Here is a 19952-nt window from a genome sequence, read left to right on the forward strand (position 1 = left end):
ATCATTAGGATATAGGAGATTTGGAATAACATGATTAACAAAACTGATCTAGATGACATATAATTATCCCCAGAATGCCATCTTTTCCAATATACATTGAACAATGATCAAAATACCCCCACAGGTTTTTTTGTTTTCCTTGTAAGCATTGTCAATGAACTCACAATTTTGATACGCCATTTCTCTGTTATCATTTAGTTTTAAATATTGTCTTATTTCCACTGTGATTTCTTCTTTGGCCCGTGAGAAGATTTTTAGCAAGTGTGTTGCTTAACTTCCAAATATTTTGTAATCTTCTAGTTATTTTTTGTTATTGATTTCTAGCTTATTTTGTCAGAGATTTCAATCCTGTAAAATTTGCTGAGATTTCCTTTATAGCCCAGCTTAAAACAAAACTCAAAAGGATCAAACCATTTCCAAGTAACTGCATCCCAGAACAAAGTTCAAACATAATTAAAGGAATACAAAATAATCTAGCACCCAACAAAGTAAAATTTACAATGTTTGGCACCTGATCAAAGATTACCTGGCTTACGAAGAAGCAGAAAAATATCACCTATAAGGAGGAGAAAAATAAATCAATGGAAGCCAACCTAGAACTGACACAGGTGTTAGGATTATCAGACAAGGACAGTAAAACAATTGTTACAACTATATTTTGTATGTTCAAAAGTTAAGTAGACACTTAGAAGGTGGATAAAATTAAAAACCTAAATTGATCATCCAGAGGTGAAAACTACAATGTGTGAGATGAATTATACACTGAAAGGGATTAGCAGATTAGATATTAAAGAAAAAATGATTAGTGAACTTGAATACATAGACTATGATAAATTTAAGATGTATGCTATAAACCATACGGCAACCACTAAAATAACGAAATTAAGAGTTACAGGCCAGGTGTGGTAGTTCACTCCTATAATCCCAGCACTTTGGGAAGCCAAGGCAGGAGGATCACTGGAGGCCAAGAGTTCAAGACCAGCCTGGGCAACAGAGCTAGATCCTGTCTCTAAAGTAATTTAAAAATTAGCAAGGTATGGTGGAGCATACTTGTAATCCCAGCTACTGGGGAGATTGAGGTGGGAGGATTGCTTGAGACCAGGAGTTGGAGGCTGCAGTGAAACGTGATCATGCTGCTGCACTCCAGTCTGGGCAAGAGAGCAAGACCCTGTCAAAAAAAAAAAAAAAAAAAAAAAGAGTTATAGCAAAAAGCCAATTAAGAAAATAAAGCAGAACTTTTAAAAAATACAAAAATAGTCAACCCAAAAGCAGGTGGAAAAGGAAACAAAGAATGGATAGGACAAATAGAAAACAAATAGCAAGGTGCTGACACACCTAATCATATCTTTAAAATCACATTAAATGTAATTTCATTAATTAAATGGCACAGATTGTCAGTTTGGATTTTTTTTTTAAAAAGACCCAACTACATGCTGCCTAAAAGAAACACACTTTAAATATAAAGAAACAAATAGGTTAAAAGATATACAATGCCAATACTAAAAGAAATTCACAGTGACTATTTTAATATCAGATAAAATAGATTGCAGAGAAAATAAAGAAGGTCATTTTACAATGATACAAGGGTCAACTCACCAAGAGAACATAATAGTCCTAAATGTTTACGCACCTAAAACCAGTTTCAAGACTGGTTTTGAAAAACTGAGAGAACTGTAAGGAGAAATAGACAAATCTACAATTATATTCAGAGGTTTCAATATCTCTCTCAATAACTGACAGAACACATAGAAACTCATGAGGCTATAGAAAATATGAACAACACTGTCAACCAACTTGATCTAATTGACATTTATGGGACACTCCACTCACAACAGCAGCATAAACATTCTTTTCAAGCACACACGGAACAATTACCAAGATAGGCCATTTTGGGGGCATAAAACAATTAAAATTATTGTTACAATTATTCAAGACACACAATGTATATTCTCTAAACTCAATGAAATTAAATTAGAAATCGTTAACAGAAAGCTCTCTGGAAAATTCCCAAATATTTGGAAATTAAATAACATACTCCTAAATAACTTATGGATCGAGTAAGAAATAAAAAAGTTAGAAAATATTTTGAACTGAATAAAAATAAAAATCCAAAATAGCGATGTTTGTGGGGTGCTACTAAAAGCAGTACTTAGAAATGTATAGCACTAAGAACCTGTATTAGAAAAGAAGAAAGAAGACCAGGCATGGTGGCTCACGGCTGTAATCCCAGCACTTTGGGAGGCCGAGGTGGGCGGATCACCTGAGATCAGGAGTTCGAGACCATTCTGACCAACATGGCGAAACCCCATCTCTACTAAAATACAAAAATTAGCCAGGCATGGTGGCGGGCGCCTGTAGTCCCAGCTACTCGAGAGGCTGAGGCAGAATTGCTTGAAACCTGGGAGGTGGAGGTTGCAGTGGGTGAGACTGTGCCACTACACTCCAGCCTGGGCGACAGAGTAAGACCCCATCTCAAAAAAAAAATAAATAAATAAAAGAAAAGTCCAAAATCCATGATCTCAGTTTCCAACTTAAGAAACTAGAAAAAGAAGAGTAAGTAAAACTGAAAGTAAGTAGATAAAAAGGAAATAATAAATATCAAAGCAGAAATCAATACATTTTTAAAATGGGAAATTTAAAAAATTCAAAACAGGCACCATGGATTCAATCATGCTCATTTCAGTAGCACATATACTAAAACTGGAATGATACAGAGATTAGCATGGCCCCTGCACAAGGATGACATGCAAATTTGTGAAGTGTTCATATTAAAAAAAAAATAAAGTAATTCTAAATTCAATAGAATAATTTATTTTTATTTATTTATTTATTTATTTATTTATTTAGAGATGGAGTCTTGCTCACTCTGTCGCCCAGGCTGGAGTGCAGTGGCACAATCTTGGCTCACTGCAACCTCCGCCTCCTGGATTCAAGCAACTCTTGTGCCTCAGCCTCTCAAGTAGCTGAGATTACAGGCATGTGCCAGCATGCCCAGCTAATTTTTGTATTTTAGTAGAGACAGGGTTTCACCATGTTGGCCAGTCTGGTCTCAAACTCCTGACCTCAAGTGATCCACCTGCTTCAGACTCCCAAAGTGTTGAGATTACAGGCGTGAGGCATCACGCCTGGCTAAATTCAACAGAATAATTTAAAAAACAATAGAGAAAACCAATGAAACTAAAACTTGTTTCTTTGAGAAATATCAATGAAATTGATAAACTTCTAGCCAGAATGATCAGGAAAAAAAGAGGGAAGACATAAATTACCAATGTCAGAAATAAAACAAATGACATCACAACAGATTTTAAAGATTTTTTTTTTTTTTTTTTTGAGACGGAGTCTCACTCTGTCACCCAGGCTGGAGTGCAGTGGCGCGATCTCGGCTCACTGCAAGCTCCGCCTGCCGGGTTCACGCCATTCTCCTGCCTCAGCCTCTCCGAGTAGCTGGGACTACAGGCGCCCACCACCACGCCCGGCTAATTTTTTGTATTTTTAGTAGAGATGGGGTTTCACCGTGGTCTCAATCTCCTGACCTCGTGATCCACCCGCCTCGGCCTCCCAAAGTGCTGGGATTACAAGCGTGAGCCACCGCGCCCGGCCTAAAGATTTTTAAAAGTTTAAAAAGGAATTTTGTGAATAACTTTCTGGCAATAAATTTGACAATTTAGAAAAAAGGAACACATTCTTTGTGTGCTTCTAGTAGAACGTCATATAGATTCCTAAAATGCAACGTGGCCACAGCCTTTATCTTTCCTTACCCCCAATTCCAATCCTGCTTAACCTTCTATTTCAGCCTGTTGCCCCAAACCCGAAATCTAGGCATTGCCACACATTCTTTGGGTTCATTTACCAAAAGTCTCAAGAAACAGAGAATCAAAGTAACTGGATAGCTATCAAAGGGACTGAATGTGTAGCTAAAAACCTTCCCACGAAGGACACTTCAGGCCCAGTTGGCTTCCCTAGTGAATTCTACTAAACATTTAATGAAGAAATAATACCAATTCTACACAAACTCTTCCAGACAACTGGAATGGAGTCAGGGCAGGTTCCAAGTGTTCCCCTGTGGCATTAGGCCAAGTATCTCTGTGGGGCTTGGCCTAAAACTGCACTCTTGCTTGACCTTTACCCCCATGTTTTGTCCTGCTTTCTCCACATCCTCCTGCTCTCCCCTGGGAGTACTCCCTTGATGAATCACTTGCATACTAATCTTCATCTCAGGGTCTATTTCTGGGGAAACTGATCTAAGACAGACAATGCCTGGATTTCGGGTTTAGGGCAACAGGTTGAGATAGAAGGTTAAGCAGGATTGGGATTGGGGGTAAGGAAAGATAAAGGCTGTGACCACGTTGCATTTTAGGAATCTATATGACATTCTACTAGAGGCATCCAGTAGGTAGTTGGATATGCAGCTTAGGAAAGCCATCTAGGTAGGAAACAGATTTGAGAGTCGTTAGTCTAAAAATGGTCATTAAAGCCCTGGTAGTGGAAGCAAAGAGTGTGAAGGGTAAAAGGAGAGGAGGGCCCATGCCCAATCCCAATCCTACTTAACCTTCTGTCTCAATCTGCTGGATAGATAAATGAAAGGGAACCAGCAGACAGACTGAGAAGCAGCTGGAGAAGTAGGAGGAGAAGCAGGAGGTGGGTATTCTCAAGGCCAAATAAAGAGCGTTTTGGCCGGGCATAGTGGCTCACATCTGTAATCCTGGCAGTTTGGGAGGCCAAGGCGGGCAGATCACCTGAGGTCAGGAGTTCAAGACCATCCTGGCCAACATGGTGAAACCCCATCTCTACTAAAAATATGAAAAATTAGCCAGGCGTGGTGGTGGGTGCCTGTAATCACAGCTACTCGGGAGGCTAGGGCAGGAGAATCACTTGAACACAGGAGACAGAGGTTGCAGTGAGCCAAGATCGTGTCACTGCACTCCAGCCTGGGCAACAGAGCGAGACTCTGTCTCCAAAAAAAAAAAAAAAAAAAAAAGCATTTCATGGAGGAAATGATCCACAGAGTCAACTCAGCATTTATTCATTTATTCATTCAGCAATTCTGAGCACCTGCTCTGCTACCAAGCTGTCACTGTGCTGGGGGATAGGGACAGAATGGGAAGACAGACACCTGACTCGGACCGTACTCTCTTGGAATTTACAGTCCAGAGGGGAGGACAACTAAACAAATCTCAATCAAAAAAATTTATAATTGCAAAGAGAGTTTGCCTATATTAAAGAAATGAAATCTTCCCCGAGGAAGTGGCATTTGAGCTAGACCAAGACAGAAGGGGACTAGATACACCACCAAAACAAGCAATAAAGTTATAAAATAGATAAATTAGACTTCATCAAAATTAAAAACTTTTATGCTTCAAAGGACACCATCAAGAAAGTGAAAACAGGGCTGGGCTCATTGGTTCAAGCCTATAATCCCAATAATTTGGGAGGCTGAGGTGGGAGGATTGCTTAAAGCCAGGAGTTCAAGACCAGGCTGGGCAACATAGTGAGACTCCATCTCTTAAAAAAAAAAAAAAAATTAGCCAGGCCTGGTGGCACACCCCTGTAGTCCTAGCTACTCAGGAGGCTGATGTAGGAGGATTCCTGAGCCCAGGAGTTTGCAACCTCAGTGAGCTCAGTGAGCCATGATAGTACCACTGCACTCCACCCTGGGTGACAGAGGAAGACCCTGTCTCTAAAACAAAAAAAGAAAGTTAAAAGATACCTGAGCACAGGAGAAAATGTTTGCAAAACATGTATCTAATAAGGGACTTCTATCTAGACTACATCAGTAACTCCTAAAATTCAATAGTAAAAAGACAACCCAATTTTTTTAAATAAGCAAAGGATTTGAATAGACATTTATCAGAAGATACACAAATGGTTAATAAGCACATGAAAGCATGCTTAAGATCATTTGCATAGAGAAGTGCCAATCAAAATCAAATGAGATACCACTTCACACCCAGTGGGATGGTTATAACTACAAAAATGGAAAATAACAAGTGTCAGGGAGTGTATCAGTTTGCTAAAGCTGCCATAACAAAGTACCACAAACTGAGTGACTTAAACAACAGAAATTTGTTGTCTCATGTTCTGGAGGCAAGAAGTCCAAGATCAAGTTATCAACAGGGCCATGCTCCCTCTGAAGGCCCCAAGAAAGGATTTGTTCCAGGTTTCTCTCCTAGCTTCTGGTAGGTCCTTGGCTATGGCAGTATAATTCCAGTCTTCACGTACCATTCTCCCTGTGTGCATGTCTGTGTCCACATTTCCCATTTTTATAAAAGACACCAGTAATATTGGATAAGGGGCCCAACCTACCCCAATAAGACCTCATCTTAGCCTCACTAATTGCATCTATAATGACTCTTAATATAACGACTCCAAATAAATTCACATTATGAGGTACTGGGGATTAGGACTTCGACACATGAATTTTGGGGAGCCACAATTCAACCTATAATAGCAAGGATGTAGAGAAACTGGAATTCTCATATACTATTGGTAGGAAGGTAAAATGGTACGGCCACTTTGTAAAAATCTGGCAGTTTCTCAAAAAGTTGAACATAAAGCTACCATAGGATCCAGCAATTCCACTCCTAGGTTTATACTCGAGAAAATGAAGACGTATGTTCATACAAAAAATTGTACATAAATGTTCATAGCAGCATTATTCATAATAGCCAAAGAGTGGAAATAACCCAAATGTCCTTCCACGAATGAACAGATAAACAAAATGTGATCTATCACAATGGAATATTACCTGGCAATAAAATTGAAGTACTGATACATGCTACGGCATGGCAGCGTAGACGAAGCTTGAAAACATTATGCCAAGTGAAAGAAGACAGTCACGAAAGACCACATGATTCTATTTATATGAAATGTACAAAACTGGCAAATCCATAGCGAAAGAAAGTAGACTGGCTGTCTAGGCTGAGGGAGTTGGGGGCAGTGACTACTAATGGGTTTAAGGTTTCTTTCTGGGGTGATGAAAAAATTTCAAAATTGATTGTGGTGATGGTAGAATCAATATTCACAACTCTGAATATTCTTTTTTTTTTTTTTTTTTTTGAGACCAAATCTCGCTCTGTCATCCAGGCTAGAGTGCAGTGGCGCAATCTCGGCTCACTGCAACCTTCGCCTCCCGGGTTCAAGCAATTCCCCTGCCTTAGCCTCCCAAGTAGCTGGGATTACAGGCACCTGCCACCACACCTGGCTAATTTTTTTTGTATTTTTAGTAGAGACGGGGTTTCACCATGTTGGCCAGGCTGGTTTTGAATTCCTGACCTCAAGTGATCCGCCCACCTCGGCCTCCCAAAATGCCAGGATTACAGGTGTGAGCCACCACGCCTGGCCTACAACTCTGAATATCCTAAATTGAACTGCACATTTTAAATGGGTGAATTTTATGAGTTTTAATGTGTGTGCATTATATCTCAATAAAGCTGTTATTCTAAAATAAATAAATCCTAAACTCCCTATGAAAAAACAAACACAAAAACAAAACAAAACAAAAAGGTCAAGAACATTCCAACCAAAGAGCAACCACGAGAAAGTGAACTCTAGAATGGCAGGAATGTTTGCCTGCTTTGTTCACTGTCATATCCCCAGCACCAAAACAATGTCTGGAAATAGTAGGTATAAATAAAAGGACCATGTGCAAAAGCCTTGTGTCAGGGAGGTGGATGGCCCATGGGAGAAATGAAAGATCAATATGAGTGACTGGGACTACACTGGAGATGACTGGGTTCAACTGAGTGTTTATCCTAAAAGCAATGAGCAGCAATGATTAATTTTTAAGTGGAGGTGGATCAGATTTACATTTGAAAAGACCACTAGTAGGCCAGGTGCGGTGGCTTACTTGTAATACCAGTACTTTGGGAGGCTGAGGTGGGAGGATCACTTGAGCTCAGGAGTTCAAGACCAGCCAGGGCAACATAGCAAAACCCCTGTCTCTACAAAAAATACAAAAAATTAGCCGGACATGGTGGCACGAGCCTGTGGTTCCAGCTACTAGGAAGGCTGAGGTGGAAGGATCGCTTGAGCCTGGGAGGCAGAGGCTGCAGTGAACTGAGATCTTGCCACTGCACTCCAGCCTGAGTGCAGAACACCGGCAGCAGGAGAGAGCTGATTAAAGATAAAGACTGAAATGTTGGATTTAACAAAAAGAAGTTGTTAGTGACCTTGGAAAAATCAGTCCAAGTGGAGAGATGGGGTGACTAATTTGGGGAATTGGAAAGGAAGTGGAGCTGGCAAAATTATACTACACTTGGTAAGGCCTCTCCCTATTCCCTATAAGTCTCCAGGGAAACAGACCAAAAATACACTTGGCTTGAGAAATAACAAAGACATGTTCCCATGCATATTCACGCACAGCCGGTTCACCAGCGGATTCTCTTTCTGTTCAAGGATTCCATACTTCCCACCCTGATACAGAGAGAGGTCTCATGGCTGAAGTTCATCAGCTGTTGTCTCCTACCAGATGCTAGCCTTCTTTCATTGCTGGGGGAGAGATGGGTGGGAGAACACACAGCGGGCTGCCATCATCTGAGATTTGGGAGGCACTTCAGAAACACAATTCATTCCCTTTTAGCTTCATTGTGCTAGGTACAATCCAGAACCCAAAGGCAGGCCAAGTAGACACACTTCAACTCCACTCCCTGAAGATGGCAAAATGTTTTAGATCAGGACATTTCTCTGGTGTGAGCAGGCGTCTGAACTGAACCAAAAGAGCTGGGTTCTAGTTCTAGTTCTGCTGGTCTCAGTAGCAAAGCCTTGGGCAAGAGACTTGACCTCTCTGGGCTTCCATCTCCTCATCTCAAAAATTAGGAGAATAAACACATGTCCTGCCCTGAGCAGAGTGGTTAGGAGGGGATAACAACCATGCAAGGGCAGATGTAGATTTGGGGGCCCGAGCTTATATAATCTCATGGTATTCGTTAAGAAAAAGAATAGAAAATTTAAAATATAAAAGTAGGTACAAATATAAATATTTAAAATGAGAAAAGAAATTACATCACTCTACAAAATTGAAAAAGCTCATACCAAAAACATCACACAAAAAAAATTGAAAATAACACTATTTGTTAAATTAACTGCCTGGCATATCACTAAGCACTTTCTCACTACATTTTTTGGCTGCGTATTCTTTCATGGCCTCTTTAACAACATTTTTGTCATTCTATGGCGAGAAAAGGAAGATAATTGAGTCATTCCTCTCTCTAATGGTGGATCAAAATTTGTTATCGCTGCTAGCTTAGAAAAGATCCAGTTTTCCAACTCCTTATTTTAGGATGATTGTCAAACTTGGGAAACTACCAAGCCTTTTGTTATGAGCCATAAGCGATCAAGGAACTTCACATTACCTTGTACTGTGATCAATATATCTCCCCATTGTTTTGATGCTGGACATCTATGACCAAAAGACTTCTGACACACTCAGGTCACTGTGCTTATAATTCAGCACAGTGGGGACTAGGGGTATTCCTGGAAGGCTAGCAAAAACGTAAGTATACACACGAGCCACATAAACTCAAACCTCAGTGTATTCCCTACTCCAAAATGCCTAAAAATGCTCACAGCCACTCCAATGCCTCCAGATAGGCAAAGTCACAGTGGAAAAAAGACAGCGGTCTCTTTAAACCTGTTAAGAGTTAAAATCTTTAAATCTGTTAAGATTTGGTTTAAAATATCTTAGTTTTGCTACTTATATATATTTTTTAAACTGTGATCGTGTGAACACGTTGCTAAGACCTCTTGCATGGCCATAGAAGAGGCCTGAGTAAGTTTGAGGGCCCAGAAGAAGCTCTCCTAAGCGTCGGGGTTATTTACCGTAAAGGTCCTTTAAAAGGCGGAGCCAAAGGGAGGTTGCCGCGAGACTCGGGCTGAGCTGAATTTCTCGGGTCAAGGAGCGCAGTGGAGGCAGAGGGGCCTCGCCAGTGCGGCTCACGGCGTGTGGCCGGCCCAGGGTAGCTTCCCAAAGATGAAACTGTGGCCTCTCTCAGCCAAACCCCACTCAGAGGTCCCCGTTGACCCATCCCCGCCCTCCTGCGACCCCGGCTCGGTTCTCAGAAAGAACAGCGACCTCCAACCAGCCCTCGCCCTCCGCAGGTCTCCGTCTCAGGTTTCAAAAGGAGCGCGCCCCCTTAGGCCCGCCCCTCACTTCCGGCCTGTAAACGCGTGGGTCCCACAGATCTCGCGATAGCGCGTCTTGTCGCCGCGGCGCTCACCCTGGGCAGCCTCGCCTGCGTGTTGGTTGAGGTTGGCTGAGGTCGGCTGCTCTGTTGGCACTTGGGATCGGGGCTTTTCCCCAGGCCCATTATGTGGCAGCATCAACTGGACTCTTAAGGCCACCGGCTCCTTTAAGTCCACCCGTCCCTAAAGGTTCCTATCGAGAGGCTAGGCGCAGGGAACCGCCTTCAACCCTGTGCCCACGGTCGTGTTGTGCTGCGCGCGAGTGATAAGGACTCAGACATCCTAATGACTGTTCTAGGCTCTCACTCGGTGCCGGACACCGGGCTCCACACACGTCTTCTCAATGAATACCCACAATAACCCTGAGAGAAAGGCGTGGTTTTTTACCCTCGTTATACAATTGGGGAAACTGAGGCTCAAAAGAGTGAAGGAACCTGCTGAGGGTCACAGAAAAGGATGCGGCCGAAACTCGAAGTCTGTCTGGCTGCAGCTCTAAGGCCTCGTTACTGTCATAGAGCAGTTTGTCAAGAGGTCCTTCGGTTCCTAGATTTCTAGAGGACGCTGGAGTTCATTGTGAAGATACAGGTGCATTGGAAAATCCAGGGACCTTCTTTGTTCTGTGACTTTAAACGACTTGCTTAACCTTTCTGGGGCTCATTTTTCTTCAACCGATAGATGGGGTTAATAATAATACTTCTTAGAATTATCGTGAGTGTTCAGTGCCTACTCCATAGTAAGCTCTCAATAAATGGAAACTGCTGCTATTAATAATCTTTTATCCTCTCACGTGTTGTACAGTGTTCAAAGTGCAAGAGGTGCTTAATAAACCAGAGTGAATGGTGAATGAATGGAGGAAGAAATGTAAAGTCTGGCCAGACACCATGTGGTCCTTGCCTCCAGCCCCCTAATCTTATTTATTTATTTTTGAGACAAAGTTTTCGCCCTTATTGCCCAGGCTGGAGTGCAGTGGCGTGATCTCAGCTTACTGCAACCTCTGCCTGCCGAGTTCAGGCGATTCTCCTGCCCCAGCCTCCCGGGTAGGTGGGATTACAGGCACACACCACCATACCCAGCTACATTTTTTGTATTTTTTTACTAGAGATGGGGTTTCACCATGTTGGCCAGGCTGGTCTCGAACTCCTGACCTCAGGTGATCCGCCCGCCTTGGCCTCCTAAAAAGTGCTGGGATTACAGGCATTAGCCACCGCACCTAACCAGCCCCCTAATCTCTTACCCACTTCACTATGTGGTGCCACTTCAAAGGGCTTGAACTGGGAAATGACTGTTTCTCTTCTTCCCAAAACGGTTGTGTGTGTGTGCATGTGCGCGTGTTTTAACTTGGGTTTTTTTTTTTTTTTTTTAGACAGAGTCTCGCTCTGTCACGCAGGCTGGGATGCAGTGGCACAATCTCGGCTCACTGCAAGCTCGGCCTTCTGAGTTCACGCCATTCTCCTGTCTCAGCCTCCCGAGTAGCTGGAACTACAGATGCCCACCACCACACCCGGCTAATTTTTTGTATTTTTAGTAGAGTTGGGGTTGCACCATGTTAGCCAGGATGGTCTCGATCTCCTGACCTCGTGATCCGCCCTCCTTGGCCTCCCAAAGTGCTGGGATTACAGCCACCACACCCGGACTTAACTTGTTATTGAAGTAATGTACAGAAAAATACAGAAATCCTACGTGCACTTAACTTTTAACACAATGAACAAAGTAGTGTAATCAGGTCCCTGAGGAAGAAACAAATCATTACCAGCTCCCCAAACCCTTCTCCTGTTTCCCTCTATTCACTGCGTCTCCTGCAGGGATAACCACTATCATGCCTTTTTATTTTATTTTATTTATTTTAATTTTATTTTATTTTATTTTTTGGAGATGGGGTCTCGCTTTGTCACCCAAGCTTAAGTGCAGTGGCATGATCATAGCTCACTGTAGCTTCGACCTCTTGGGTTGGGATTACAGGCCACTATCCTGCCTTCCAACTGCATAGGTTAACTTTGCCTGTTTTTGCAGATGCCACTGGGATCATACAGTGTGCTCTCATCTGGAACTTCCCACATCTCCACGTGCCCTCACCTTCAGTGAGAGTCTGAGAAGAAGCCAGGTGGGGTTGCTCCCCACATGGTCGGGGCTGCTGCCGATGCCACTCATGTCACCATCACTTGCTGCCTCTCTGCCTGCCCCTGGTCCATAGTTCTCTGACATCTCTCTCTCCCTGAGGTGGGGAAGCATGTTCTGTTTCTCATTCTCAGCTCTTTCATAAGGAGTTCCCACAGCAGAGATGTCTGTGCCTTAGTGAGCCCGTTCTTGCCGTATACTCCAAATGTTCCCCTTTCCACCAGGAAGGCCCTGAGGCCTGAGGGAGTGAGGGTAGAGGTGCACCGAGCCCCAGTGGTCATGCCCAGCCTCACAACATTCCAAATAGCACTCCTCCCTCTGCCCTGTTCGGCAGACCCCTTCCCCGTCCAGTGAAACTTTTTTCTCACTCAGGATGATGAGCTCTCCAGCCTCTGCTGTTCCTCCCCTGCAGTCTGCCATCCACTACAGTCCCCCAGCCCACCAGACACTGGGGAACCCCAACTGTGGCCATGGTTTACTTCTTCCAAGGATTTCTGATGCCATGCTGGTTAAGGGACATGGCTTAAGGGTCTAGGTATGTTACATATGAGGAGAGTAAGGCTCAGAGAAATTTAAGGAATTTTCCAAAACCATATAATTTATAAGTGATGAGAATTAGACCTCAGAAGTGCCATTTGATGCAAGGCTAGAAGGCTAAGTGTCTGCTAAAGGCCACCATTCAGTGAGACTAAAACGGGTGAGATGTCTAGGTACTTTACATATATTACATCTAGTCCTCAAAACAACTTCAGCAGATAAGTGTTTTTATTTCAATATAGCAGATACAGAAACTGAGGTCCAGAGAACTTAATGACTTTGCTTTAGGTCACAGGGATAGTGAGAGACTAAACTAGGATTCAACCCCTCCCGCCGCACAGGCTGACCCCAACGCCTGGCTCTTTCCTCTGCACTGTGCCACGCTCACTGGAAGGATTTTGACAAGAGCAGATATGAGTGGACGTGGAGCTAAGACAGGACAGTTGGGGTACATTCCAGAGAGAGGGAAACATGGACCACAGAGGGGCTGTTTCCATTTTCTATTACCGAGTAACAAACCGCTCCAAAATTCAGTGGCTTAAAAATAACCGTTTACATCCCACAGTCCTGTGGGTTGACTACATTCAGCTGGGCAGTTCTCACGTGGGGTCTCTCAAGCAGTTCAGTTAGATGGTGGCTAAGGCTGGAGTCATCTGAAGGCTCAACTCGGCTGGATATCCAAGGTGACTTTTTATTTATTTATTTATTTATTTATTTATTTATTTATTTATTTATTTTTGAAGACACAGCCTCACTTCGTCACCCAGGCTGGACTGTAGTGGCGCAATCTCAGTCACTGCAACCTCCACCTCCCAGGTTCAAGTGATTCTCATGCCTGAGCCTCCCGAGAAGCTGGGACTATAGGCATGTGCCACTATGTCTGGCTAATTTTTTGTATTTTTAGTAGAGATGGAGTTTCGCCATGTTAGCCAGGATGGTCTTGAACTCCTGGCCTCAAGTTATCCACCTGCCTCGGCCTCCCAAAGTGCTGAGATTACAGGTGTGAACCACTGAGCCCAGCCGCAAGATGACTTTTTAAAAGTCACATGTCTGGCACCCCATCTGAATTGGCTGGAACTGAAGGGGCCTGCCCAGGCATTACTCTCTATATACAACCTTCCCATGTGACTTGTTTCGGGTTCCTCATAGCATGGTGGTCTCAGGGTAGACAGACCTCGTACACGGTGGCTGGCTTGCCCCAGAGTGAACATTCCGAGAGACTGAGGCAAAAACTGCAAAGTTTCCTATTCCCTCTCTTCAGCAGTCATGCAGCTTCGCTTCCACAGCACGCTCAGTGAAAAGGAAGCATGGACTGGCCTCTTCAAGGGGAGGGGACAATACACAGGTGTGAAGCATGATTCAAGGCAGACCATCTTTGGAGCCCAGCTATTACAGGGGCTGAGGCAGGAAGGGACAGCTCAGGGAACTGCACACAGTCATGCTTCAATGGAACATGGTGTGCAAGTGAGAAAAAACTGGAGATGATCGTTTGTGGCAGATGGTGGAGGGCTTCAATGCTCAGGAACCTGCATATGGATACACACTGGAGTCTTTAGCTGCCCAGCATCTGAGCCCCCTTCATATGTTGGTGGAGCCTCCCTAATGTGAGTCTTAGTGAGAAGTCAGATACTTGCTCCCCTGGCCCCTAGCAGGAAGATCACAGCCAAATCAATGCTCCCAGTCAGGACTCTAAATCTTCAATAAGTGACCCAAGGAGGAAGAGGACTGTTTATAATTCATCCCAGAGGTGGCAGCAGCAAGTGCTCAGGGTGGTGGTAGCCATGTGGGAAGCAGCCCCCAAGCCCCTTAATCAGGCTGCACTTGGGACAGGATTTAGCTAAAGTTCTAGCTGCCTAGCTTCTCTTGGCTCCTGCTTGCTTCCTGAGCCTGATTCTTGAGGCTTCCTGTCAATTCTTTGAGTTCCCTGATGTCATCCCAGTAAATTCCTCTTCTACTAAGTGAACCAGAGTCTGTTTCTGTTGTTTGCAATTAAGAACCCAAATTGGTACAAAGATCCATTGAGAGCCTTAGTCAGAGGAAATGACATGATCAGAGCACTTCGTGGGAGAGAAAAACAGAACAATAGGTTAGGGATGGATTGAAGAGGAAGAAAGAGGAATGAGAGAGGCTAGTTGGAAGGCCGTTGTGATGTTTGAGGTGTGTGGTGAACTAGGATATTGACCGTGTGAATGAGGTGGAAGAATAAGCAGATCTTGGCCACTGATTGAATATACAAAAGAGAAAAGAAGGTGAGAGTCCAAGTTTACAGCAGTTTTGAGGTTCAGTGACTAAGAAAATGATGATGTGACAAAGAGAAACAAGCAAGTTAAAGAGAACTGGTTTGGAGGGGAAAGTCATTCATTCACTTAGTCAACAAATATTAAATGCCTGGTCTATGCAAGCACTGTGCTAAGCATTGAGAAAAGAGCAGTAAACAAAACAAAGTCTCAGCCCTTAGCAAATACATACATAAGATAATGAATCTGCATTAATAAAGCTTGAGCTGGGCATGGTGGCTCACGCCTGTAATCCCAGCACTTTGGGAGGCTGAGGTAGGTGGATCACTTGGGGTCAGAAGTTCAAGACCAGCCTGGCCAACATGGTGAAACCCCCTCTCTACTAAAAATACAAAAAAATGAGCTGGGCGTGGTGGCAGGCACCTGTAATCCCAGCCACTCAGGAGGCTGAGGCAGGAGAATTTTTTGAACCTGGGAGGCGGAGGAGTCGGAGGTTGCAGTGAGTCGAGATGGCGCCATTGTACTCCAGCCTGGGCGACAGAGCAAGAGTCTGTCTCAAAAATAAAATACAATACAATACAATACAATAAAATAAAATAAAATAAAATAATGTGCTTGAGTGGGTCATATCACAGACATATAGCAAAACATGTCTAGCTGGCAGCTGGAACTTCAAGAAAGACCACAGCAGACCAGGTGTGGTGGCTCACACCTGTAATCCCAGCACTTTGGGAGGCCAAGATGGGTGGATCACCTGAGGTCAGGAATTCAAGACCAGCCTGGCCAACATGGCAAAACCCTGTCTCTACTAAAATACAAAAATTAGTCCAGCATGGTAGTGCACGCCTGTAATACCAGCTACTCAGGAGGCTAAGGCAGGAGAATCGCTTGAACCCAGGAGGCAGAGGTTGCAGTAAGCTGAAATCACACCACTGCATTCCAGCTTGGGTGACAGAGCGAGACTCTGTCTCAAAAGAAAAAAAAAGAAAGATCATAGGAAGGAAGTTTGGGCCTGAAGACAGAAGTTAGTAGTCATTTCTATAGACATTTATTTATTTATTCATTCATTCACTTATATTTATAGAGTTCCTACTATGTACTTAATACCATTCTTGGCATTAGAAATACAGCAAAAACAAGAGAGCCTCAGCTCTCGTAGGGTTTCCATTATAGAGTGTGGAGGCAGAGCATAAAGAAATACACAAATATGGTCAAATATGTGATCTATAGTATAAAGAAAAATAAAGGAAGGTAAAGGTAAGAGGAAGTTTGCTATGTTATACAGGATGTTCTGCCAAGGCTCCCCTTTTCTATGTTTATTTTGTGTGGGTTTTTTTTTTTCTTTTTTAAGACAGGGTCTTGCCCTGTCAATCAGGCTGGAGTACAGTGGCTTGATCATAGCTCACTGTAGACTTGAACTCCTAGGATCAAGTGATCCTCCCGCCTCAGCCTTTCAAAGCACTGGGATTCCAGGCATGAGGCACCATACAAGGCCCCTCTCATAAAGAGATATTTCAGTGAGGTCCTGAATGAAGGAAGACAACATTCATGTGGTTATCTGGAGGAAACCTATTTCAGGCAGAGGGAGGAGGTGCAAAGGCCCTGAGGCAAGACAGGGTTTGGATTGCTCAAAGAATTTGCAGGAGGCCAGTGTGGCTGAAGTAAAGTGGATGAGAGAGAGTTGGAGGAGAAAATGAGGTGAAAGAGGTAGCAGGGAGCCAATCCTATCAGGCCTTGTAAGTCATGGTGACCTGTAAGTCTCAGCTCACTGCAACCTCCCCCTCCTGGGTTCAAGAGATTCTCCTGCCTCAGCCTCCCGAGTAGCTGGGACTACAGGTGCACATCACCACGCCCGGCTAATTTATACTTAGTACTTTGGCTCTTGTCCTGTGTAAGATAAGAAGACTTTAGAGACTTTTGAGCAGAGGAGGCACATCACATGACTGACACTTTAGAAGGATCACTTGGGCTGCTGGGTATAGAATAGACTGGGGTTGTGTAATGGCAGAATCAAGGGGAGCAACTAGGAGACAGTTGTAGTCAATTAAGCCAAGAGATGATGATGGCTTGGACCAGGAAGGAATGATGGAGGAAGTGACATGTGATCAGACTTTAAATAGAAACTGATAGGGAACTAACACGATCTGCCAATGGGTTTGATGACTCTAGGATTTTTTTAACGGGAATAGCTGGCAGAGCATTTGCCATTTACTGAATAGAGAGGATTAAGAAGTACATCTAAAGCTCCAAGAATGGCCAGGCACAGTGGCTCATGCCTGTAATCCCAGCACATTGGAAGGCTGAGGTGGGTGGATCACTAGAGCTCAGGAGTTCAAGACCAGCCTGGGCAACATAGCGAAACACCCATCTCTATAAAAAATACAAAAATTAGCCAGGGGTGATGGTGCACACCTGTAGTCTCAGCTACTTGGGAGACTAAGGCAGGAGAATTTCTTGAACCCGGGAAGTCAAGGCTGCAGTGAGCCGTGTTTGCGACAAATGCACTCCAGGCTGAGCAAAAAGTGAGACCCTGTCTTTAAATAAATAAATAAATAAATAAATAAATAAAGCTCCAAGAATAGTGAAACTGTTTCCAGCCTTCCTGCCTGCCTGCTGGTCTTTCTTTTTGAATAATTTCACTCAAAAGCCATAATGTAGAGCCAAGCAAGACAAGGCACCCATGCAGGGGCAGAGGGGACATTGGGCTGGCATAGGTTATGAGAGCCCAAGATGGAAGAAGACAGTGCCTACAAGAGGAGTGGAGGGAGCAGCAGCAGTGACGATGAACCAGTTACTTACAAAGGGTTAATCCAATAAGAAGAAAGAGAGAAGTTACAAAAATCGAAAAGGAGAAAACAAAAATAAGCCCTGTGGTGTTCGATTGGAATCAAAGGTGAACTCATTGTTTTTTACATGGAAAGATCAATAGATGATAGATAGATGATAGATAGATAGATAGATAGATAGATAGATAGATAGATAGATAGATACATAGATAGATAGAAACATAGTAGACATAAATGTGCATATAATAATACATGTATTTCCTAGGACTGTCCACTGAGAGGTCTGGAAACAATGACACTCCAGGAACAATGAGCACATCTAGCACCCAGATCTTGGCTTCTACACATCACTCTCTATTAAAAGAAAGAAGCGTCCCTTAGAGCAGTGGCTGATTCCAGAGCTGTGGCAGAGAAATTACAAGATGAGCCTGGAACATCTCGCTGTGACAGAAAGTAAGCAAATGCTCAAAGAATTATGGCAATAGAAACCAGCTTGGCAGCTGGACAAAATCTGGGAAATTGAGCATCAAAATAAACGATGAGGTAATGAGGAAAACACTCAACATCTGTAATATTGCTGTCAAAGTTGCATAACCTACATCTAATCATGAAGAAACAACAAATAAGCCAAAATTAAGGGCCATTCTACAATATCACTGTACTATGCTTCTAAATTGTCCTGTTCATGAAAGCAAAGGAAAGGCTTAGGAATCATCTCAGACAGAAGGAGACTGGAAAGACGTGGCAACTAAATGCAATGAATAATCCTAGACTGGATCCTTTGGTTATAAAGGACAGTATTGGGCCAATTGATGAAAGTCCAGTAAGGTCTGGGGGTTATATAGAACGAATGTATCAATGTTCATTTCCTGATTGTGAGCATTGTGTTAGATTATGAAGGAGGATGTCCTCATTTGTAGGAAATATATATTAAAATATTAGGGAGTGGCCGGGCTTGGTGGCTCACGCTTGTAATCCCAGCACTTTGGGAGGCCGAGGTGGGTGGATCATGAGGTCAGGAGATCGAGAGCACCCTGGCTAACACGGTGAAAACCCGTCTCTACTAAAAACATAAAAAAAAATTAGCCAGGCGTGGTGGCAGGTGCCTGTAGTCCCAGCCACCTGAGTCCCTGTACTCAGGAGGTTGAGGCAGGAGAATGGCATGAACCAAGGAGGTGGAGCTTGCAGTGAGCCGAGATCGCACCACTGCACTCCAGTGTGGGAGACAGAGAGAGACTCCGTCTCAAATAAGATAAAATAAAATAAAATAAAATAAAATAAAATAAAATATTAGGGAGTAATGAGGCATCATGCAGGCAACTTACTCATAAGTGGTTCAGGAAAGGGGGAAGTTCTTTGTATATCATTGTAACTTTTCTATACCATTGAAATTATTTCAAAAGAAAAAGACAAGGAAAGAGTGAATGAAATCCCTGAGGCAGTGGAGAATGAGAGGAGGTTGAGGCAGTGCAATATCAACCACTGACACCAAAGGGTTCCACATATGTAAGGAGAGGGCAGCTAATAATGTGTAATATTGCAAAAAGACAGAAGAGAATTTTTTAAAAGGTATTAAACTATTTACAAATTTTCTACATTATTAATCATGGCAGCATCTTCATACATGTGCAATGCAATGGAAAATAAACCCATTATTCCATTCACAGACAATACTGAATGTGCATATGGATTTGGCTTCCACACGGAAGCAATTAACAACTTCTTGACTTCCCTGGGCCCTGGGATTAAGGGATTGGAAACCTGTTCTCACTACAAACCATTACAGTTTTAAAAAGAAAATCACAATGACATAATTATATTAGCGCTTGTCAGGAGGCCAGGTCCCCCAATTCCTAGTTTTAAACAGGATCTTTTAAAAAATTTAGTGTATTCTGGCCAGGGGCAGTGGCTCAGTCTCTGTAACCCCAACACTTTGGGGGTTGGAGGCGGGAGGATAACTTGAGCCCAGGAGTGCAGAGACCACCTTAAACAACAAAGCGAGACTCTGTCTCTAAAAAAAAAAAAAGACGGTCGTGGTGGCATGCGCCTGTAGTCCTGTAGTCCCAACTACTCAGGAGGCTGAGGTGGGAGAATCTCT

General features: G+C 43.3%; 1 long non-coding RNA gene and 1 other non-coding gene across 2 annotated transcripts in view; one reads left to right on the forward strand and one right to left on the reverse strand.

Annotated features, from left to right (window-relative positions):
- Positions 1-10008, reverse strand: part of LOC131380816 (uncharacterized) — a 29822-nt gene extending 19814 nt beyond the window's left edge. Inside the window, exon 1 of the long non-coding RNA XR_009209062.1 lies at positions 9817-10008. This is a non-coding gene — a long non-coding RNA (uncharacterized LOC131380816). The remainder of the gene's footprint in view (positions 1-9816) is intronic.
- LOC116809806 (U6 spliceosomal RNA) lies at positions 2671-2774 on the forward strand. Its single transcript, XR_004369991.1, has one exon. It is a non-coding gene; the product is annotated as a U6 spliceosomal RNA (small nuclear RNA).
- Positions 10009-19952: the final 9944 nt, after the last annotated feature.

The sequence above is a fragment of the Hylobates moloch genome, unplaced genomic scaffold (genome assembly GCF_009828535.3).
Source record: "Hylobates moloch isolate HMO894 unplaced genomic scaffold, HMol_V3 SCAFFOLD_1, whole genome shotgun sequence".
Lineage (NCBI taxonomy): Eukaryota > Metazoa > Chordata > Mammalia > Primates > Hylobatidae > Hylobates > Hylobates moloch.